Raw genomic sequence first — 21300 nt, forward strand, 5'->3', positions numbered from 1 at the left:
TATTACGTCCCATTTTACAGATGAAGAATCTGGACTCAGTGAGGTTAAGTGACTTGCCCAAAGCCACATAAGCAGTATAAAATGTGGAGCTAGGATTAGGATGATGTAGATCTGACTCTATGCTCTATGTGTGGTATCAGTGAAGCCTGTCCCATTAAATATCTTGGCAGTATCTACGGTACTGAGTGTTATGGTTCCCAAGATCTACTTATGATCTAACTTTTGATATTATGACTCTCTTGGTGAGGGGCTGATTTTTAATCTGGTGTCTGCAACCCCTACCTATGCAAAGTGTTTCAAGTGGAGGCTAATAACCTACTTTTATTTCAATTTGTCCTATTCTGTCCTGTTTGTTTTTATGTCTCCCAGATACTAGTCACCTCACGGAGAACTAGAATCCTAGGGATGCTAGGGTTGGGAGTGAATTCAGAGGAGGATGAGAAACCTTCCAGAGTCTTGCTGTTGTGGTGGTTTTGGGGACAGTTCGAATCATCGAAAACTTCAGGAAAGGGATGGTGTTTGATCTTCATTTAATTGGATTGGTTCATATTAATATTGCTTTGGGCTAGGTACCAAATCTAGCATGGTGATTTAAGGTCTGGCTTTGAAAAGCTATTTCAAGTGTCATGGATCCACGTGGGAAAGCTGGTTGAGTCTGAAGAATGAATCATGCCGGAAATCCTTTGTAAAACAAAGGAGTTGTAAAAAGGGAGCTTCAGATGCAATATTCTTGGACTACCATCAAATATTTCCAATGTTCTCATCCACAGCTCTTTGTACAATGAGTTTCAACTCCATGTATATGCATAGCACTTTGTTGTTTGCAAAACACTACATATGCGGTATTCATTTGACCTTATCAGGAAGCACAGTGTTTAGATAGGGATTATTATATCTACTGTATTGTTGAGGAAACCGAGGTTCAAAAAGGTAAAATGACTTGCCCATGGCCACCCAGCTAGGAAGTAGACTGAGATGGAGTTTGTGAACTTGGGTCTAGTATCCTTTCCAGGACACCACGATGCTTTCCTGACCAGAGCATAGGAATCTGGATTCAACCATGTCTCTTGAGGCAGAGATTCATGGATTCCTTTGACCCTCCACCCCCATTAAACTGGCATCTGTGAGGAAGCCGGAAGAAACGAGGATGAGGAACCAGGAGAGTCATGCACAAGATCTAAAAGAGCTGGTGAGAGTGGGTGTAGCAGGCAAGCAGGAAATAGGGTCTGGAAGGTGAGTGAAGCCGAATCCGACCTCTGTACCCCGACACTGAATTAAATCTTGGAGACAGACAGAGTTTTGGGTGAAGTAGGAAAGATAGTGCAACAGGGAAGAGCCAATTTTGACTCCATGTTGGATCTGTTTCTTTGACTTTAGCCTTTGCTTTTCGTTGCTTTTGTTATTATAATCATACATAATGGCCCGCCTCAGGGAACCCCACCTGGAATGCTGCAGGAAAGAAGAAATTAACACATCCCCTCCCCGAGGCTGGCCATTCCAGGAGATGTTTTGCAAGACTGATGGCCCTTTTTACTTTACTTCCTCCCTGCCTCTCTCTCTCTGTTCTGCCTTTTTCCTTTACTTCCCTCTCTTGATTCTATAAAAGGAACTGGCATCCAGACCCCAATAAGATTGTTTTTTTAGGGACCGTAATACGCCATCTTCTCCGTCTGCTGGCTTTCCGAAAGTCGTCTTCCCTGCCTCAACACCCCGTCTCCCGATTTATTGGCCTGTTGTGCAGCGAGAAGAGCGAGCTTGGACTTGGTAACAATATTGCTTTGCCAGGCACAGAGGGCTAACGCTCTCAAAACTGTGTGTCCCAACCTGGAAGGGGGTAGGGAGAAGTTTTATAGTAATGGTTCAAAGCGGGCGTGATCAGCTCGTGGACATTCTTCTGATTGGTTGGTGGGGAGGTAAGTGGGTGTCGGCATCATCAACCTTCCGGTTCCACCCGGTCTGGGGTCTACGTGCTTGTGGGCAGCAGACAGTTAACTTCTCCCACCTGGTGACGGTTTCAGTACCTGCAAAACAGCTCAAAGGTATTGTTATGTGTATCTCTTTTTTTTTTTTTTAACTTTTTAATATGGGAATTTTCAAATACATTATGTGTATCTCTTGAGGGGAACTAGGACCCTGCCCCAAGGCTGCAATATTGTTTCTCTTGACTGTTCCTCCCCCAGCTCTGCATTCCCTCCCTTCCCTAATTAGCAACTGTTTGAACTGTTGTGCTAGTTGGAACTCAGGGACGGTCATGGAGCCTGAATGAAGCCTATTTCCTGTAATCAAGAAACGGGGGGACACAGAAAGACTTCTATGCCCAGGAACCCCACAGGGTCCTGCTTGGTATCGGGAACTTGCAAGAAAATCCAGAGGGAATTGGCAACCCAGATGTTAACACTGGTCCTACAGCTGCAGGATCTTCCATGTTATGCAGGCTTTGGCTGCAGGGAGTTCTGGGCTCAGGTGCATTCAGCATCTATTAATGGAACGCCAGGCATGTGTTACACACTAGGGATAACATAGTGAGCAAGACAAGTTGTCAGCCTTGGAAGAGCTTGCAGTCTAGTGGGAGAGGCAGACAAATAAATAGATTCCTGCAGTCTAATGCGAGAGGGAGGCATGCAGGATGCTAAAGTTGCTTTTGAACGGGGAATTAACTCAGAACTGGAAGGTTTAAAATCAGGAGAGTCTTCCTGAGAGAGGAGACACCTAAAGTGAGATCTCGTGAATAGACAGGAGCTATCCAGGAGAAGAGTAGATGGTGAGGGATGGAGGAAGAAGAATAGCATTAGCAGAGGCCATTCACATTCTTTCAACAAGGATATTTCAATAATCCCTTTCCCCACTTTGTTCCCCTAGCTATCCCCATACGCTGCTTCAACGTTTCTGCAGCTTAGCAGAAATGTGCCCTTTATGGGAGTCTCCACCCGCTATAAAGTCACAGTACTTTATCTGAGCATCCCCAGGCAGATATGAGAAAGTTCTTCTTTCCTTTTACCCCAGAAGACCTTGTACATGTCAGGACAATAGCAATTCCTTCCTGTGTTGTAAGTTTTGTATATGGATCAAAGTGATTAGTGAGGTAGGACTTAAGTAATATTAATTCCTATTTAAAAAATTTTCCAGAGAGTCTGACATTTGAGTTTTGTCTCCAACTTCTTCTAGTGGTAGAAGCAGTTACTCACTACAGGATGATTTTTCTGTGCTCTGGGCAGGTCGCTGGACAAGGCCTGTCTTGGCTGAGTGAATGAAATTCAGGTGTTATATGGGATCTCTCGATGGCTTGGTCAAGCTACCCTTCTGAATATCCTTTGATCTGAATAGCTCTAAGTTTCTGGGGATGAGGCAACACATTTGCCCTGGAGCTGAGTTTGATATTCAGCCAACAGATCTTATTTGATGGCTGGAGATAATCTCCATAGCAGTCTGCCTAGGACAGAATCACCAAAGGGAAGGGGAAGTTCGTAGAGTGACCAGAGCCCAACCCTGGGTCCTAGAATCGTTGTCTCATGGGGAGAGCTGGTCCTGGCACAGCATATAGGTGGGGTTGGATTTCAGTGGTGTTCTGGTAACAGCACCACCCCATCAGCCAATGCCTTCCCTTCCCTCCAGGGGGAGAGAAAACCATTTGTCTGTAGCAACCCCAAGTGGCAGCAACAGAAGCAAGGCAACAGAAATTTTGGTCCCCTTTATGCCTTTGGAAGTAGAACCAGTTTGTAATGAATAAATAAGGTGTGAGATTCATGGAAAGGGTGGTTTACTCGTTTCCTAGGGCTGGCACAATGGGGGGGCTGTCCCAGAGATGGGGGCTTTAACAACAGAAACTTATTGCCTCACAGTTCTGGAGGCTGGAAGTCCAAAATCAAGGTGTCAGCAGCGTTGTTTCTTTTTGAGGGCTCTGAGGGAAGGATCCATCCCAGGCCTCTCTCCTGGCTTCGGGTAGTTCCGTGGCTTGTGGCAGCGATAACTCCTGTCCTCACATGGTGCTCTTCCTGCATGTGTGTGTCTTCTCCAAAGCTCCCCGTTTTGTAAGGACCCCAGTCACATTGGATTAGGGTCTACCTGGACCACCTCATTTTAGCTGATTACCTCTGCAAAGACACCCGCCTCCAAATGAGGTCACATTTGGAGATACTGGGGGTTAGGACTTCAACATCAGAATGTTTAGGGTTCACATGCAACATGTAACGGGGTAATCTGAAGAAATATGATGGAATTTCTGCTAATCTGGGCATGAGTGGGGAGTAAGCGATTAATTTGAAGATTTCAGCTGAGATGTCATTTTTATAATCAGCTTTTCACGACTCCCTCCATTCTCAATATTGGGTTAAACATCCCTCCTGTGTGGCCCCATGCTTCTTGCACTGTCATTATTGCCTGTCACATTGTATCAATACTAGAGCCTCTTGATATGCCTTGACAGACTGTAAGCTCTGTGAGGGGAGAAACTCCTGCTATTTACTATCCTGAACAAAGTAGCTCTCCATAAATGCATGTCAAGTGTGAGACATAATTTTTATACCTTTGTGACCAACGCTGTTTATAGCTGTCCCTTATTCCTTTGGCACTTAACGTTTCCAATTGCCAGCTCTTGCTATTCCTTCCCTGAAGGTTCTCTCTGGCCACCTGAGCAGGGCAGGCTAGACGTGCCAGGGCACAGCACTTTCTGAGTGTAGACCTCAACCAAAGGCTGATGGAACTAAATGGATAAACACCTTGGTGGGGGGTGTCTAAGTCTGAGGCATATGTACACTGTCTCCCAAAGTGACCCAGGGGGATTCAGTTCCAGTGGCAATTCACTTGACACCGCACCTTTTTTTTTTTTTTTTTTTTTTAGGAACGCCTTTCTTTCTTTCTTTCTTTCTTTCTTTCTTTCTTTCTTTCTTTCTTTCTTTCTTTTCTTTCTTTCTTTCTTTCTTGCTGTGTTGGGTCTTCGTTTCCGTGCGGGGGCTTTCTCTAGTTGTGGCGAGCGGGGGCCACTCTTCATCGCGGTGCGCGGGCCTCTCACTATCGTGGCCTCTCTTGTTGCAGAGCACAGGCTCCAGACGCGCAGGCTCAGTAGTTGTGGCTCACGGGCCCAGTTGCTCCGCGGCATGTGACATCTTCCCAGACCAGGGCTCGAACCCGTGTCCCCTGCATTGGCAGGCAGATTCTCAACCACTGCGCCACCAGGGAAGCCCGACAATGCACTTTTGACTTGCTTCCTTTTCTTCCTTGTCTCTGCTGTTTCCCTCCCACCTGCTGCAATACCTGCAAAGTGCTTAAAAGATATGTCAATGTGAGCCTCAGGGGTTACCCCAGGAGGATTAAGGGCAACGCTCCTCCCCAATTTTTCCCCCTGGTTCAACACAAGCAGGTGCCCATTTGTCTGTCTGATGTATAAATTGAGTATTGGGTTTCTGCATAGAATTGAATTAGACAAAATATTCCATTACTGAGAAACTTGAACACGCTTTCATTTTTAAAGAGGAACTGAGGCTCTGAGAAGAGAAAAGGATTTTTCTAGTGTCACTCTTCTTTTTAATGACAGGGTCAGGAATAGAATTGAGCTGCCACTGGAACCTTCAGGGCAGGAGAAGTCTGATTCTACATGTGTCGTGTGCCTCTGTTGTTTTGTCCACTTAATGTACCTCCCCCTTCCTCTGGAAAAGCACCTTTCATTAGGGAAGCTACCCCTCTCTTACTTACAGAATTATAGGTGAATTCTATCATCTGATCTCACCCCCGTTACTGGGCGGAGTGCCCAACACTGAGCAACAAGTGCATTTTATCACCCTTGCACAGTTAACAGTTCAAGATGAGCATACGACCCAAGTCAGTTCAATTACAGCCAGTCTTGAATCCTTTACAGGAGTCATACTCTACATGAACTATGAGTATGAAGGCCTAGAGTTTCTGGGAGCTCCAAAGGAAAATATTCCTGAGAAGGGGGCCAAAATCAAGGAAGGCGGAGCAGAGGAATGCAGCAAGTGAGGTAGTCTGGTGACATTGACGTCAGGATCCAGCCATGCCTGAAGACATTCTACCTCTCCAGTTTCATTACATGAACCAAAAAACTCCTTTTTGTTTCCCTTAATTCAATTTGAATTGTGTCTCTCTTACTTTTGACCTTAGGAGACCTAACTAATATATTATTCATCCCTGAAAGGGAGAACTCTTGAGTATCTTGTTAAGGAGCTTGGGCTTTGAGGAAACAGTGTTCAGTGATGCATTGTTTATCATTATATCTCCAGTGCCAAGTCCATTGCCTACCTCTTCATAGGCCCTAGTTAAGTATCTGGTGTTTGAAAGCCTGAATCTATTGTTTTTTTAAAAATTCAGGCCCACCCTGTTTTTCATGATTAATTGGTGAGCGTTCTAGTTCCTAACTTTCTCTTTTGCCTAGAATCTCATGTTGTCAGATTAAAAATATTTTAAAAACCACTTGGGATGCCCAACATGGTCTCAGGTCAAACTTGCCCAGTACCTTGGTCACGGGTAACACACAGGATGGAACTCCTTCCCATCTGTAGTGGAGTCATCAGTTACAGGTTTCCCCACTTGCTTCTACCTGAAGTTTTCTTTCACTTCCCCAGGAGTCTTCTGGAGCAGACAGGGATGATTTTTGGCTCAGACCCATCTTGTCAAGCTCTCTGCCAACTCCAGTTCCCAGGCTGGCATACGTGGGGCAACTCCTGAAGCCTCCTGCCCAGTGGGCAGCTATTCTGGGATGTTTATTCTTGGCATTCATGAGGGCTTCCTGGCTGACTCACTCCCCAGTCGGGCCCCCCGTTGTGCTGGACCAGGGTGGCTCTGCAGCCTGTTTTTATGGCCCTAATCAAAGAGCGACACCCCCAGATCTGATCAAAGAGCGACACCCCCAGATCTTGCAGATCAGCCACGCAGACCAGACTGGGAGGCAATCGCAGGCTGCTGAATCTAACCACAGCCACTTTAGGAAATGACAGGCTGGGAGCACTTTGAGAATGGAAATGGGGTAATCTTTGTCTTTCTCTCTCTTTTATTTTTCTTCTGATGTTTGACCTGGCTGACTGAGTTAAATCCCGGTTCAACTGTTCCTTATTAGCTGTGTGATCTTGGGAAAGTTACTTTTCTACTCTGAGCCCTAGCCCTTGCCCCCTCCCATCAAATGGTAATAATAAAATCCAATTGGTAGGGTTGTTTTAGGGATTAGAAATATTTTTAAAGGGGGGCTTCCCTGGTGGCGCAGTGGTTGAGAATCTGCCTGCCAATCCAGGGGACACGGGTTCGAGTCCTGCTCTGGGAAGATCCCACATGCCGCGGAGCGACTAGGCCCGTGAGCCACAATTACTGAGCCTGCGCGTCTGGAGCCTGTGCTCCGCAGCAAGAGAGGCCGCGATAATGGAGTGGCCCCCCTTGCTGCAACTAGAGGAAGCCCTCGCACAGAAACGAAGACCCAACACAGCCATAAATAAATAAATAAATAAACAACCCCCCCCAAAAAAGAAATATTTTTAAAGGGTCTGATATAGTGCCTGGCATCTTGTTGATAACCGTGGCATTCTTGCTTCTCATTAAATTTTTAGTGTCTAGCAACACAGAACCTACCACCTACTAGCTGCTCATTAAGTGCCGAGGGTGTAAATGAATAAAAGAAAGAATGAACAAAGAAATGTTGACATCATAGCCCTTGCCCTTCCTCTTCTGTCCTACTTTAACCCTTTAGGTGGGATAGATGAGCTGTATAAATGCACACTGAGGACACTGGGCAATCTCACTTGCCCACTGCTCGGAGGCCCACTTTTTTTGCACGTGCCACGCTGGCACGCCCTGACCACCTATGGCTTGATTCTGATGGACTTTCTCTCTCACTCCCCTTCATTTAAGAGTTGCCACTGCCATCCTGGGATAGCCCTGGGAGCTCAACTCTCACTCTCCTTCAGGTGAAGAAGGGGCACTTCCTCTGAACCATGTGCACTGCAGCCTTCAGTTCAGGGTCCTCTGCTGGGTATCGATGCTCTTTATGATGGGGTTCCACCTTCTTGCTCAGCTCTCCTTCACAATGTCCTTTTGGTTCCAGACATCCAGCTCCAATCACTGTTGGTTAAACACACATGGCTGGGTACACGGTGAACTGCACATAAGTGTTTGTTGTTATTATAACGTCATGATTAGGAATCATATCAACTTTCTTTCATAGGCTCTGTCTTTATGTTCTTCCAGATTACACTTTGTTATTTCCTGAAGATACAGACCAAAGCCCATTCCAATCATTAACAAAAAAAAAGTCACAACAACACAACAATAACAGGAATGCTAATAGTTGACTTGTAGCAGAGCACTGACAGTGGGCCAGGTTAGGTGTTCAGTGCTTTTCATGCACTGACTCACCTGATTGTCATGGTGACCCAGAGTTATGCACTCACCTCCCCTCTGAACAGGTCAGTAAACAGAGTTTAGAGAGGTTGAGAAGAGCCACACCTTGTTAAGTGCAGAGCTGGAATGCGAACCCACAAATTCTGACTCCAGAGCCTTAAAACTTGACCTTTTAGACTTCAGATTTCTCATCTCTGAGATAAATATATCTTCTTCTTAAGTGTAGGGAAAAGATTAAATAAGATAATACCTGTAAAGCACTTAGGAAAGTTTCTGGCACATTGAAACCTTCAGTAGATATTAGTGAAGATGGTGATGATGATCATCTCAAGTCCACATTCCCTCCTTGGATTACTCACTAGCCTCTTAGTCTAAAAGGCCCACGGACTTTATTATATTATTGCTTAATTTTCTCTGTATTTATACTTTGTCTCCCTGGAAGGGCTACAAATTCCTTCACAGCAAAGAACACAACCCAGGTATTTTTTTGTTTGTTTGTTTTTTAAACATGGCTTTATTTTTTATTTAAAAAATTTTTTTACAATTATTATTATTTTTTTGGCCACACAGTGGGGATCTTAGTTCCCCATCCAGTGATCGAGCCCATGCCCGCTGTGGTGGAAGCTTGGAGTCTTAACCACTGGACCTCCAGAGAAGTCCCAGCCCAGGTCTTAAATTCTGTTCCTCATGGGCCTCAGTTTCCCTCTCTGGAACAGCAGAGTTGATGTTTTCAAAGCTTCTTGGGAATATGACATTCTCTGATTCCGTACATGTTTTAAATTCTGGCCTCCCTTACAGTCTATAACACGCCACCTTGCACACAGTGATCACTCAGGAACGGAATTATTAACATCTTAGAGGTGAGATCTCAGGTACAGGGGAGGCTCTTTAATTTTGACTCAGGACAAGGAGGAAGAAAAGATGTGACGGAGTTTTAAGATGCATTACATCTGATGTCTAGAGATCTCAGTGGAAACGGGGGCATTTACAGTAGGGGGAGAATGAGTTTTCGAAAGATCAGGAAATGGCTTTACCAAAGGGGCGCCTGGCTTTCACTCTCCTCTTTTTCAATCAATTCTGCAAATGCATCTGCCACGAGGTTTAACAGGTCCTGGTGACTGGCTTTTGCTGAGCGGAAAGGGAAGAGATGAGAGAGGGAAAGTGAGTTAAATTTAGCGAGTGAACACAAGGCTACAGGCGGAGATTGCAGGCAGTAACTACTTACTTAGCCTCCCTGGGGGATAGAAATAAAGTTTTCCTGAAAAAAAGAGGATAAGGGAAGAGGGAGAAGTAATGTGTTGTGACGGATGTGCCAGGTTCCTCTTTTCGCTCCCTCTCTTAATTGAGACCTGCAGGTAGCTTCAATAAGGACGTATTGAGCACCAGCTATGAATCAAGTCCCGTATTAGACCCTGGATGCATAAATGAACAGTGCACGGTCCCCGCCTGCACCAATCACCATTTGGCCCAGCAGACATACACAGAAGCAATCATCAGAACATATTGTGGTGTGTCATATGATGGAGCTGTGTGCAAGGAGTGCTGGCATCAACAAATACAAACAGCTCCACCCGGAGTGGGGAGGATAAGGGGAGAGGGCAGGGGCTCACAAAGGAGGGAACAACTGGATTGATTCTTGAAGGATTGGGGGAGGGTTTGGGACTGGAAGAAGTGTGCAAAACCTTACCAGCAGAGGGAATAGCGTGTGCAAAAGCATAGAGGTGGGAAAGACCACAGCAAATTAATTGAATGTAGTCAACTATCTGGGGTTGTGAGCTTTCTACTCCTCTGGGAAGAAGCAGTTTTATTGGAATAAAGGTGTTCTTGCCCCCCTGTGTTTGCTCATTTGCTTCTCCTTGTCTTCCTTTTCCCGTTCCAAGATCACCTGGCAGTTGATTGTCATCATTCCTGGTTACGGTTCTGTGAAGTCAGGGAATGTGCCTGCCTCGCTCGTATTTGTATTCTGTACCCAGCCCATGTCATAGTGCACCTCAGTAAATGCTCCTTGCATGGAGTCAGAGAGAGAATGAGATCCCCCAAAATGAGGTCACAGAGAGAAAAAAATACGATAGAGAAACGACTTCCAACGGCCAAGAAATTCTTTGAGAAGAAACAACGGATTTTATGGCACTAAAATCTCGCCATACACCCAGGTCTGTCCTTCTAAAGACTTTGTTTTTGGTCTTGACCCCAAATTATACTCCTCATCTTAGGTGGAGGGGTCCGGGAAGATATCCTGAGAACTCCACCGAGGTTAGGGATGTGCCTCTTTCTTGGTTGACCACGTGTCTCATTTGCTCAGCACTTAGATTTCTGAAAAACTAACCCCCCAAATGGAGTTAATTTGAATTAATGACAACTACTTAGTCCAAATAAACAAGAGCATCCTTGGGAATTCCATGGCGGTCCAGTGGTTAGGACTCCACGCTTTCACTGCCAAGGGTGCCAGCTCAATCCCTGGTTGGGGAACTAAGATCCCACAAGCCTCAGGACCAAAAAAAAAAACAAAAACAAAAACAAAAAAACTGATGGTTTAAAAAAAAAAGCAAAACAGACAAACAAAAGAACAAGAGCATCCTTGACTTCACCCAAAGAGTTGACAAATAGAATTTCAGAAACTGTGCCAGGCCATGGAGGGAGCTGTCTTTTGCCAAAGCAGGGTCGTTGGAAAAGTCCTCCGACACAGCCATCTAGGCAGGCACACCGTTGAGCTTGTCCTTTAAGGAAACAAGTCCATTGGGAGCTAAATGGATCTTAAGCCCAAACCGTTTCCTTCAATTTTCTTTTGTGTCGGATAGGCTATATAATTATTGATAACAATGACTGTCCAAATATTTGTTTAAAGAGCGATTTAAAGTCTCTGATTTATATTCATGAGTTATTAAGTAGCTGAACAGTTCCTGTGTATTTTTTTCCCCCTTAGCATAATGATTAATTGAAGTTTTAATGCAGATTTAAGAGGTAGGTTTCCAATTTTGCCTGGAATGGTGTCTTCTCTCCAGAAATAACAATTATCCTCTGTTGGACTTTGTGAGGGGAATAGAAGAGAGAGGTTTGGAGTTTCTGATCTTGCTTTTTTCTGATGTAGCTCTATGATCTAAGGCAAATTTCCTAACCCATGTGCTGCAGCTGGTTTATAAGGGATTGAGTTATTCACATCCTAGACCCTGAAGTATCTGGATAGGACATGTCAGGGGCAACTGGACTCTCTAAGGCAGTAGACTCAGTGTATGTCACCTCGACCTTGACTCTGGAGTGCCCCGCAAATATTGTAATTTTAAGTGTGCCATGGCATGAGTCAGGTTGGGAAACACTACCAAGGAACTAATCTATCTTCTCTTCAGAAGAAACCTAATTGATGTCCTGGTGGTGAAAAAAGCTCAAGATACTGGACAAATGGAAAGACATTAGCTGATGGTATTAAAAGCCAAATTTTGCCAGGAAATGATACAATCTGATCAGAATTTTTTTTTTTTTTTTTTTACTCCACACGTTTGCTTTTTTTTTTTTTTAAATGTTATTTATTTATTTATGGCTGTGTTGGGTCTTCGTTTCTGTGCGAGGGCTTTCTCCAGTTGCGGCGAGCAGGGGCCACTCTTCATCGCGGTGCGCGGGCCTCTCACTATCGCGGCCTCTTGTTGCGGAGCACAGGCTCCAGACGCGCAGGCTCAGTAACTGTGGCTCACGGGCCCAGTTGCTCCGCGGCACATGGGATCTTCCCAGACCAGGGCTCGAACCTGTGTCCCCTGCATTGGCAGGCAGACTCTCAACCACTGCGCCACCAGGGAAGCCCAATCTGATCAGCATTTAAAAGTCCTAGGGGAATTCCCTGGCAGTCCAATGGTTGGGACTCTGCACTTTCACTGCCAAGGGCCCAGGTTCAATCCCTGGTCGGGGAGCTAGGATCCCACAAGCTGTGCGGCATGGCAAAAAAATAAATTAATTAAAAAAATAAAGTCCTAGAAACCAAATATAAACATAACACTGAAGATTTCAAGAAACATTTGGAGCTCAGATTCAGCATGGAGATCGCCTTGCTGTTGTCGGCAAAGTGACCTTGAGCAGGTGGAGTGACAAGGGGTCTCCCTTGTGGGACCCTGTTATTGTTGAGGACTCGTCCTGTGGTCACAGGGCTCTTGGTGGGACATTGGTGGGACCTCCAAAGTGGATGATGCTGTCTGACCAGTGACTGACAGGAACACATCTAAAGTCAAAAAGTTAGATTTCTTTTCAGCACCGTAGAGACAATGTAAGAGCATCTCAGCAAGGGGAAATTCGGAGGAGCTTCTTATATGATTTGGACTGGTGTTGGATGATTTTTAAGGAGAAAATAGGGAAGCAAGTTCTGGGTTTAAAGCTCTCAGTTTGGTGAGTGAATATCTTAGTTTTTTATTTTTTAATCTAGTATGTTAGCTTAGGTTGCCACAATAAAATACCATAGACGGGGTGGTTTAAAGGAAAGGAATTTATTTCTCTCAGTCTGGAGGGTAGAAGGCTTGAGATTAGGGTGCCAACATGGCCAGGGGGTGGTGAGAGCACTCTTCCTGACTTGCACATGGCTGTCTTCTCATTGTGTTCTCATGTGGGTGGGTCGGGAGAGAGAGAGAAAGAGAGAGAAAGAGCTCTCTGGTGTCTCTTTCTACAAGGACACTAATCCCATTATGAGTGCCCCCATTTCATGACTTCATCTAAGCCTAATTATCTCCCAAAGATTCCATTTCCAAATACTATCCCATTGGAAGTTAGGGCCTCAACATACGCATTTTGGGAGGACATGATTCAGTTCATAATGTCTAGGAAGCAGGAAGATTAAAGCACGGTGTGATGCATGCACCATGGGGGTCATGGAGAGATGCAGCAATCACTCAGCGTAATGGGATGTTACTCAAAACGGAGGGTGTTTATAGGCATTTTTGAGGTTACAGAGTAGCGGTGCAGTGTCTAAATCCTTCTCTCGCTCTGTATATAATCATAGAGAGGTCTTGTCTATATGTTTTCCTAAGCCTCATTTACGTTCTTCTGGGAACCTCACAGCCTGGTTATCGGAAAGCCTTTTCTTAGTAGATTAGAAACATCGCTGTTGCTATTTGCCGTTTTTAGTTGTCGTCATCCTTTTCATGTCTTTGATAACTATAAGGAATATGTAATTACTTAATATGATTGTAGGCAATACTTTTTTGGGGGGAAAATACAAGTTAACTTTTATCTTTATAAAGGTAATACTTATATCTTATAGAAAAATTAGAAAATATGAAAAATCCTCATAAGTCTATCTTGCAGAGACAAACTACATTCCTGTGTTTGCTTCCTTTCTGTCTTTTTATTGTGTGGGTTTTCACATTTGTTTTCATGGTTTGGATCATCCTGCACACACAACTTTTTGTTCTGAATTTCTTGACAAAAAATTTCAAAGTCTGCAATCTTAAGGTGTAGGAGGCGCTGATAGTGGAAAGCTTGGGAGCTGCTAACTTTACCTAAATCTCAGTTTATTCATGTAAAACTAGAGAAAAAACAACCAATACTATATTATCCTAAAGAGTTTTGGGAGAGTTCCATATTAATGTGTAAACATGCTTTGCGAAGAGTAATGTCATGTTGCACTTTTTAAAAGGGATGTAATTCCTGTAATAGAGATTGGAGGAAAGAGACTGGAGGATTCCAGTTTGCAAGCTGATTAAGGCAGAATAATAAATGATGTTTAAGTCTGTCTTTACAAATAATTACTCCAAATGCTCCAGAGCCCTCCAGCCCTGAGAGGCAGGCAGTTAACCAATTTCTCTTTTCCAGTCTTGAGGAATGCATTTTCCAGACTTGTGTGACTGGATGAACCTCCGTTCGCTAGACAGGAGCTAGTGTCCAATCTGTTGAGGAGGAACTTGCACCTTGATAGACAGTTCCAATAAAATTAGACACAATGGGGAAGGATAATTCCCCAAGAGAAAAACAGAGTGCTGTTACAAAGCAGACAAACTAATAAATGAGGAACAAACAAACAAGCAAACAAAAAACCCTAGAGAGAAAACAAGAGATGCCCACTACACGATTTCTATGTCACTGCAAGCTATTGCTTTGTCTCTCAGTTTGGATTCTGCCACTACCCTCTAGACTGCCATTTGTGTTTGTTGCCCTGACATTGGATCCTTGACTTTCCTTGGCTGGCATTACTTCAGCCTCATCTATCTGGATTCTGGAAGGTACAAGACAGAACCCCTTATACAATTATTTGACCTCATCCTATCCTAGCCAGTTCCTCTCATTTTCCCCTTAAAGGTGGTAGGAGTGTGAATTTGTACAAGACTGGGTAGCTCAGGACTGTTTGTGAGGCATAAATATGCACTGGCTTATTCCACTAGTAAGGAGCCCAGACATTGTTGTGGCCTCTGGGCTTGGAGAATCTTTGTTAGCCTGAGTATCAATTAAAGAACATTCAGAATTAGGATTTCCAGTCTCATAATCATGCTACCCAGAAAAAACATCTTCAAATAATTAGAATGAAAAATTAGTCTGTTTTATATTTGACAGCTGGCTAAGCGCAACGTTCATTAGAAGGTTAGAAAATTGTTCCCTCTCTGCTTTCCAAGTTGGAAGTTCATTTACGCGCTATAGTGATTTTTGAGATGATTTTTCTATCTGAATGTTTTCTCCTTTTGTCATGTGGTTAACTCCTCTCCAGAGGTTCTTGCCAAGTTCTCTTTGTTCTGCAGGTGCACCTGATATGCCAAATTATCATAAGTGGGAGCTTTGAGAAACAGCAGACCTGTATGGATTAAATGAAACCATTGTCTCCTACCATATAGCCTTTTATAAAATGATTATATTTTATATTACAAACTAAGGTAAATAGTCATTATTTTCAGAAAAGTTCTATGGTCATTTAATCATTTATCTATCTATCCACCCATGTGTCCATTGGTTGATCATCCTTCCATCCTTCCATCCATTCAGTCATGAGCAAATGCTTACTGTGCAATGACTGTACTATGAATGTAGTGGTGCAAGGGCCATGCAGACTCTCAAGGAACTCACAGTCTAGAGGAGGAACTTAAGTCACTTGTCATATAAACTGGTCTCCGTCGATATTGATTGGGAAAAGCAATGGAACTTTTTTCAGTTCGAGACTTGGGTGCATGACAGCAACACATGCTTCCCTTGGCGGCTCTAAACGCGATGGCTGCCGAAGTTTAGAGTTTACCTTCTTAATGAGGAATAATTGTGTTTGAAATGGAAAGAATATGGTAGAAATCAAGAGTCATAATGTGTGGACTGCAGGCTACTAGCATGTTAGCGGTGCTCTTCTCTATTTGGTGGTGGCCAGGTTTCTGCATTGTTTCCAAATCTCCTGTCCATTATTGGGAGAGTTACTTATGGTCTCCATCCCTGCAGCCCTTGGCTGATGGAGTGTGGCCCTTTATAATAATTCACTTGATCACACATAGGATCAAATACCTCATATGTAAAATGGGGAACATAGCAGTATTTACTACCTAAGTTTTTTTTTTTAACATCGTTACTGGAGTACAATTGCTTTACAATGTTGTGTTAGTTTCTGCTTTTACAATGTTGTGTTATTTTTTTGCTGTATAACAAAGTGAATCAGCTATATGTATACATATATCCCCATATCTCTTCCCTCTTGCGTCTCCCTCCCACCCTCCCTATCCCACCCCTCTAGGTGGTCACAAAGCACCGAGCTGATCTCCCTGTGCTATGTGGCCGCTTCCCACTAGCTATCTATTTTACATTTGGTTGTGTGTATATGTCCATGCCACTCTCTCACTTCGTTCCAGCTTCACCTTCCCCCTCCCCGTGTCCTCAAGTCCATTCTCTACATCTGCATCTTTATTCCTGTCCTGCCCCTAGGTTCTTCAGAACCTTTTTTTTTTTTTTTTTTTTTTTTTTTTAGATTCTGTATATACATGTTAGCATACGGCTACCTAAGTTTTTGATGAAGAATAAAGAAAGTCAATTAATCAAGCTAAGAATCTTTACCATTACCCCTCATTTTACAGATGATAAGGTAAAAAGACTTATCCGAGGCCTCAGACAACAGCTAGTAAGTGGCAACAGCTATTAAGAACAGCAAGAGGGAAGAGATATGGGGATATATGTATATGTATAACTGATTCACTTTGTTATGAAGCAGAAACTAACACATCATTGTAAAGCAATTATACTCCAATAAAGATGTTAAAAAAAAAAGAGCAGGAGTTCTGACCTAAGTTAGTGAATATTCCCCTCTACGTCTCCACCTTATAGGTCGGCAATATGTTGTTCTCTGTACAGGGAGATGACGGACGCCCGTTATAGTTCCTGCACGGTGAGGCTTGAGGCTGGAGGCAGGCTGACTGATTCAGAATCCAGACTCTGCTTCTCATGGTCCTCGCGGTAAAATGCGAACAGTGTTAGCATTCATCTCACTGGTTAATGATGAAGACCAGATGAGACCACGCACATAACGTGCTTAGCAGACGCCCTGGCACATGGCATAACCCTTGCCACTGAACTTTTAATCTTGTTGTTGTTACTCTTATTATTTGTCAGAGGCCACCATGAGCCTGGCTTGCTCACCTCAGTTCCTCTGGGATTGGTGTGAGGGGATGTCAAGTGATGTGGCATAATTTGTTCTAGGACAAGGGTGCCCAGCCTTGGCTTTGTATCAGAATTACCTGGGGTACCATATGTTTTATCACTGTTTTATCCTATTTGTAAAGGATTTTGGGAAAGATATTAACACATACATATGAGAAAATTTTAAAAGGGTACACAGTGAAAGGTAAATCTTTTGCCAACACAGATCTTCAGCTTCTCAGACCCCTCTAAGAGGTTACCACAGTAGCCAGTCTGGTATCTTCCTGAAATATGGTAGATGCATCCACATTTGGCATATCTTGTGTATTCATGCTGCGCACAACATCTTTTTTTTTTTCTTAGCAATCTGACTTGGAGAACATTTTCTATAAATACCTTCAGATTATGGCTGCAGTATGTTCCATTGAATGGATGTTGCAAAATGTACTGAACCAGTTCTCTCTTGATGGACATTTAGGCTGTTTCCAGACTTCAAGCAACACTGCAAGAGACATTCTTCTACATAGTTATTTTTGCACATTATAGCTGTAGGATAAATATCTTGAAACCAGATTGCTGGATCAATGGGTTTAAGAAGTTTTCATTTTAGTAGACATTTCCAAATTGCCTTTCAAGGAGACTATGCTGATTTACTCTTTCATCAGCTTACTTCTCATCCAACTTTGTAACCTTTGTCCAACAGATAAATAAAAAATGGCAGCTCATCATTGTTTTAAATTGCATTTTAAAAACCTATGACAAACAGTAAGCGTGTGTTCATACGGTTAAAGGCAATTTATTTTACTTATCTCTGAAATCTCTGTCCCTTTTTTTTTTTTTTTTTAAAGGTTTGATATCTTTTTTTTTTTTTATGGCTGTGTTGGGTCTTCGTTTCTGTGCGAGGGCTTTCTCTAGTTGCGGCGAGCGGGGGCCACTCATCATTGCGGTGCACGGGCCTCTCACCATCGCGGCCTCTCTTGTTGCGGAGCACAGGCTCCAGACGCGCAGGCTCAGTAATTGTGGCTCACGGGCCCAGTTGCTCCGCGGCATGTGGGATCTTCCCAGACCACGGCTCGAACCCGTGTCCCCTGCATTGGCAGGCAGACTCCCAACCACTGCGCCACCAGGGAAGCCCTCTGTCCCTTTTTTATGCCTGTTTTCCTACTGGGTTCTAACTTTTTCAGAAGAAACATTTACTTATATAGGTAATATGTTATCTTGGAAATATTTTCTTTCCTTTTTGCCTTTTGTCTTTGACTTTATGGATATTGTTAAATGTAGAGATTTTTAACTTTTATGTGGTCTAATGTATTAATTTCTTTCTTTCTTTCTTTCTTTTTGGTTTTCTGGCTGTGCCGTGGGGCATGCGGGACTTTAGTTCCCCATCCAGGGATCAAACTCTTTCCCCCTGCAGTGGAAGCGTGGAGTCCTAACCACTGGACTGCCAGGGAATATCTGTATTAATTTCTTGATGGTCTCTAGAGTTTATGTCTTTCATAGAAAGATCTACTGAACTCTAAGATTAAAACATCCCTCTCTTTCTCTCTCATTAAGGAAGCACCCCCATACATTTATCACCTTTTTTAGTTTCATTGCCTTTTTAAAAATATTTTGTGATCATTGCTTCTCTTTCTATCTTCTGAACTTTTCCACATATTTTTAATTGTAGTCACCAAGCTGTACACTAGATCACCAGAACTTATTCATAGGTTCTGTTACATGTTTTCATTATTATATATTTCTGTTACTTATTTTTATTTTCTTTTCAATTTACAAATTGATTCAGAAAGGTTTACACTTTTTTCCAATGGGATAGAATATTTTTTGGTAGTTTTTATATTAATTTAAAATTTTATTGCCCTGTGGTCAGGGACTTATCTATTCTTTATTCCTTTTGAAATTTATGGTTTTCTTTGCATCCTAATATCTGTTTTCACAAATGTTTCATTGACTCTTAGAGGGAAGTGTTCCATTCTCAATTTTGGAAGCATTAAGTTAGTCATAAATGAACAAGCTCTAATTCATTTATTTTGTTACTTAGATAGCCTCACTTCACTTTTGGTCTATTGATCTAATATGGGCCAACGGAGGTGAATTAAACTACTTGAGTAGTGTAATATTTCTATCTTTGTTCCTTATGTTCCTTTAGATTTTTAAATTTGGATGTCATATACTTTGGTTTATTAAAGACTGTTACATATTCAGCAAATAGTGTAATAATTCTTTTTTCATAATAACTATTTTAATAAAGTATTTTATCCAATTTAATGCATTAAATTAAACCTATTATCTATTGTTATTTATGGCAGCTCTCTTGCTTTTTCTTTGGATCTGCATTTGCCTTGTAGTTTGCTGCCCATTCTTTCCATTTCAACATCCCTGCTTCTCTTCATTTTAGAAGTGTTTCTTGTATTAGCACAAGATTAGCTTTTGTTTTGTGAACTAACCTCAACATTCTTCTTTCATAGCAAATTTATTCTAATTACATATCTTCGTTCCCCAATATGCTTCTTTTTGTTCTGTCTTCATGTATATGTCTTAACTAGTATTATCCTTTGTTTGTAATGCATATTTTTTGTATGAATTAAATATTTCAGCATGCTCTCTGTTTTATTTTCTGCATGTTTATATTTCCACTGTCAGATCAGCCACAGGAGCAGGATAAATAGGTTTTCCAGAAGATGAATGAATGTCTGACTAGTAGCCTAGGACAGGGGAGCTGACCACTGATTACTGATTCTTTTCCCAAAAAGAATTGATGGCCTTTTTAGATTCCATATATGTGCGTTAGCATATGGTATTTGTTTTTCTCTTTCTGAATTACTTCACTCTGTATGACAGACTCTAGGTCCATCCACCTCATTACAAACAACTCAATTTCGTTCCTTTTTATGGCTGAGTAATATCCTATTGTATATATGTGCCACATCTTCTTTATCCATTCATCTGTTGGTGGACATTTAGGTTGCTTCCATGTCCTGGCAATTGTAAATAGTGCTGCAGTGAACATTGTGGTACATGACTCTTTTTGAATTATGGTTTTCTCAGGGTGTATGCCCAGTAGTGGGATTCCTGGGTCACATGGTAGTTCTATTTTTAGTTTTTTAAGGAACCTCCATACTGCGCACATACATGGAATATAAAAAAATGGTACTGATGAACCTAGTGGCAGGGCAGGAATAAAGACGCAGATGTAGAGAACAGACTTGAGGACACAGGGGGGAAGAGGAAACCAGAATGAAGTAAGAGAGTAGCACTGACATATATACACTACCAGATGTAAAATGATGGCTAGTGGGAAGCTGCTGCATAGCACAGGGAGATCAGCTCCGTGCTTTGTGACCACCTAGAGGGGTGGGATAGGGAGGATGGGAGGGAGGCTCAAGAGGGAGGGGATATGGGGATATATGTATACTTATATCTGATCCACTTTGTTGTAGAATAGAAACTGACACAACATTGTAAAGCAGTTATACTCCAATAAAGATATATAAAAAAAAAGAATTGATGACCTTATTTGAGGTCCCAAGGAATAAATAGTCATATAAATCTGTTGCCAAATATTTACTATTCTAGATATTGACAGATATGAGAGTCAAGTAAAACCCAATTCTTGCAACTCATTCTTTGATGATTTGCTGTACAAAATGAGGGAATTGAACTAGAAGATGTGTGAGGTTCCCTTCTAGTTCTCTTCTGTAATCATTACTGCCAGTACCAAATACATGCCTAGCCTGGAAAAATACTTAAATGCTTAAAATTTTTTATTAAAACATAACATGCAAGAAAAACACAGAAATCATAACTCTACAGTTTGATGAATTATCACAAAAGGAACCCACTGGTATAGCCATCACCAGGAGAGAGAAACCCCAATAAAATATTGTTACCTAAGAAGCCCTCTCATGTCCCCCACAAATGTAAAAACTATCCTGACTCCTTCTGTTATACATCAGTTTTGTCAGATTTTTAATTTTAAACAGAAGGAATCATACAGTGTTGATCATTTTTTATGTCTGGCTTCATTTGCTTAGTATTATGCTCATGAGATCACTTAGGTTATTGCATGTAACTGTAATGTTTTTCACCTTCATTGTTGTATGATACTGTGGTGTATAAATATACCACAATTTATTTATCTGTCCTGTTGATGGAATCTTGTTTCTTTCCCCAGTGTTTGTTTATTGCGTATTGTTCAAATGCTAATCTGAACAACCTTCTACATGCCTTCTTGTGCAAGTGTACACTCATTTCTTTGGCTAAGACCTAGGAATGACATTTCAGCGTTATCAGGGTTATATTGTTCAACCATAGAAATAACACTAATTTTCAAAATGGTTATAACTATATTCCCCACACAAGACGGGGGGTCCCAGTTGTTCTACATTTTCACTA

This window comes from Balaenoptera ricei, chromosome 17 (assembly GCF_028023285.1).
Source record: "Balaenoptera ricei isolate mBalRic1 chromosome 17, mBalRic1.hap2, whole genome shotgun sequence".
Classification (NCBI taxonomy): Eukaryota; Metazoa; Chordata; class Mammalia; order Artiodactyla; family Balaenopteridae; genus Balaenoptera; species Balaenoptera ricei.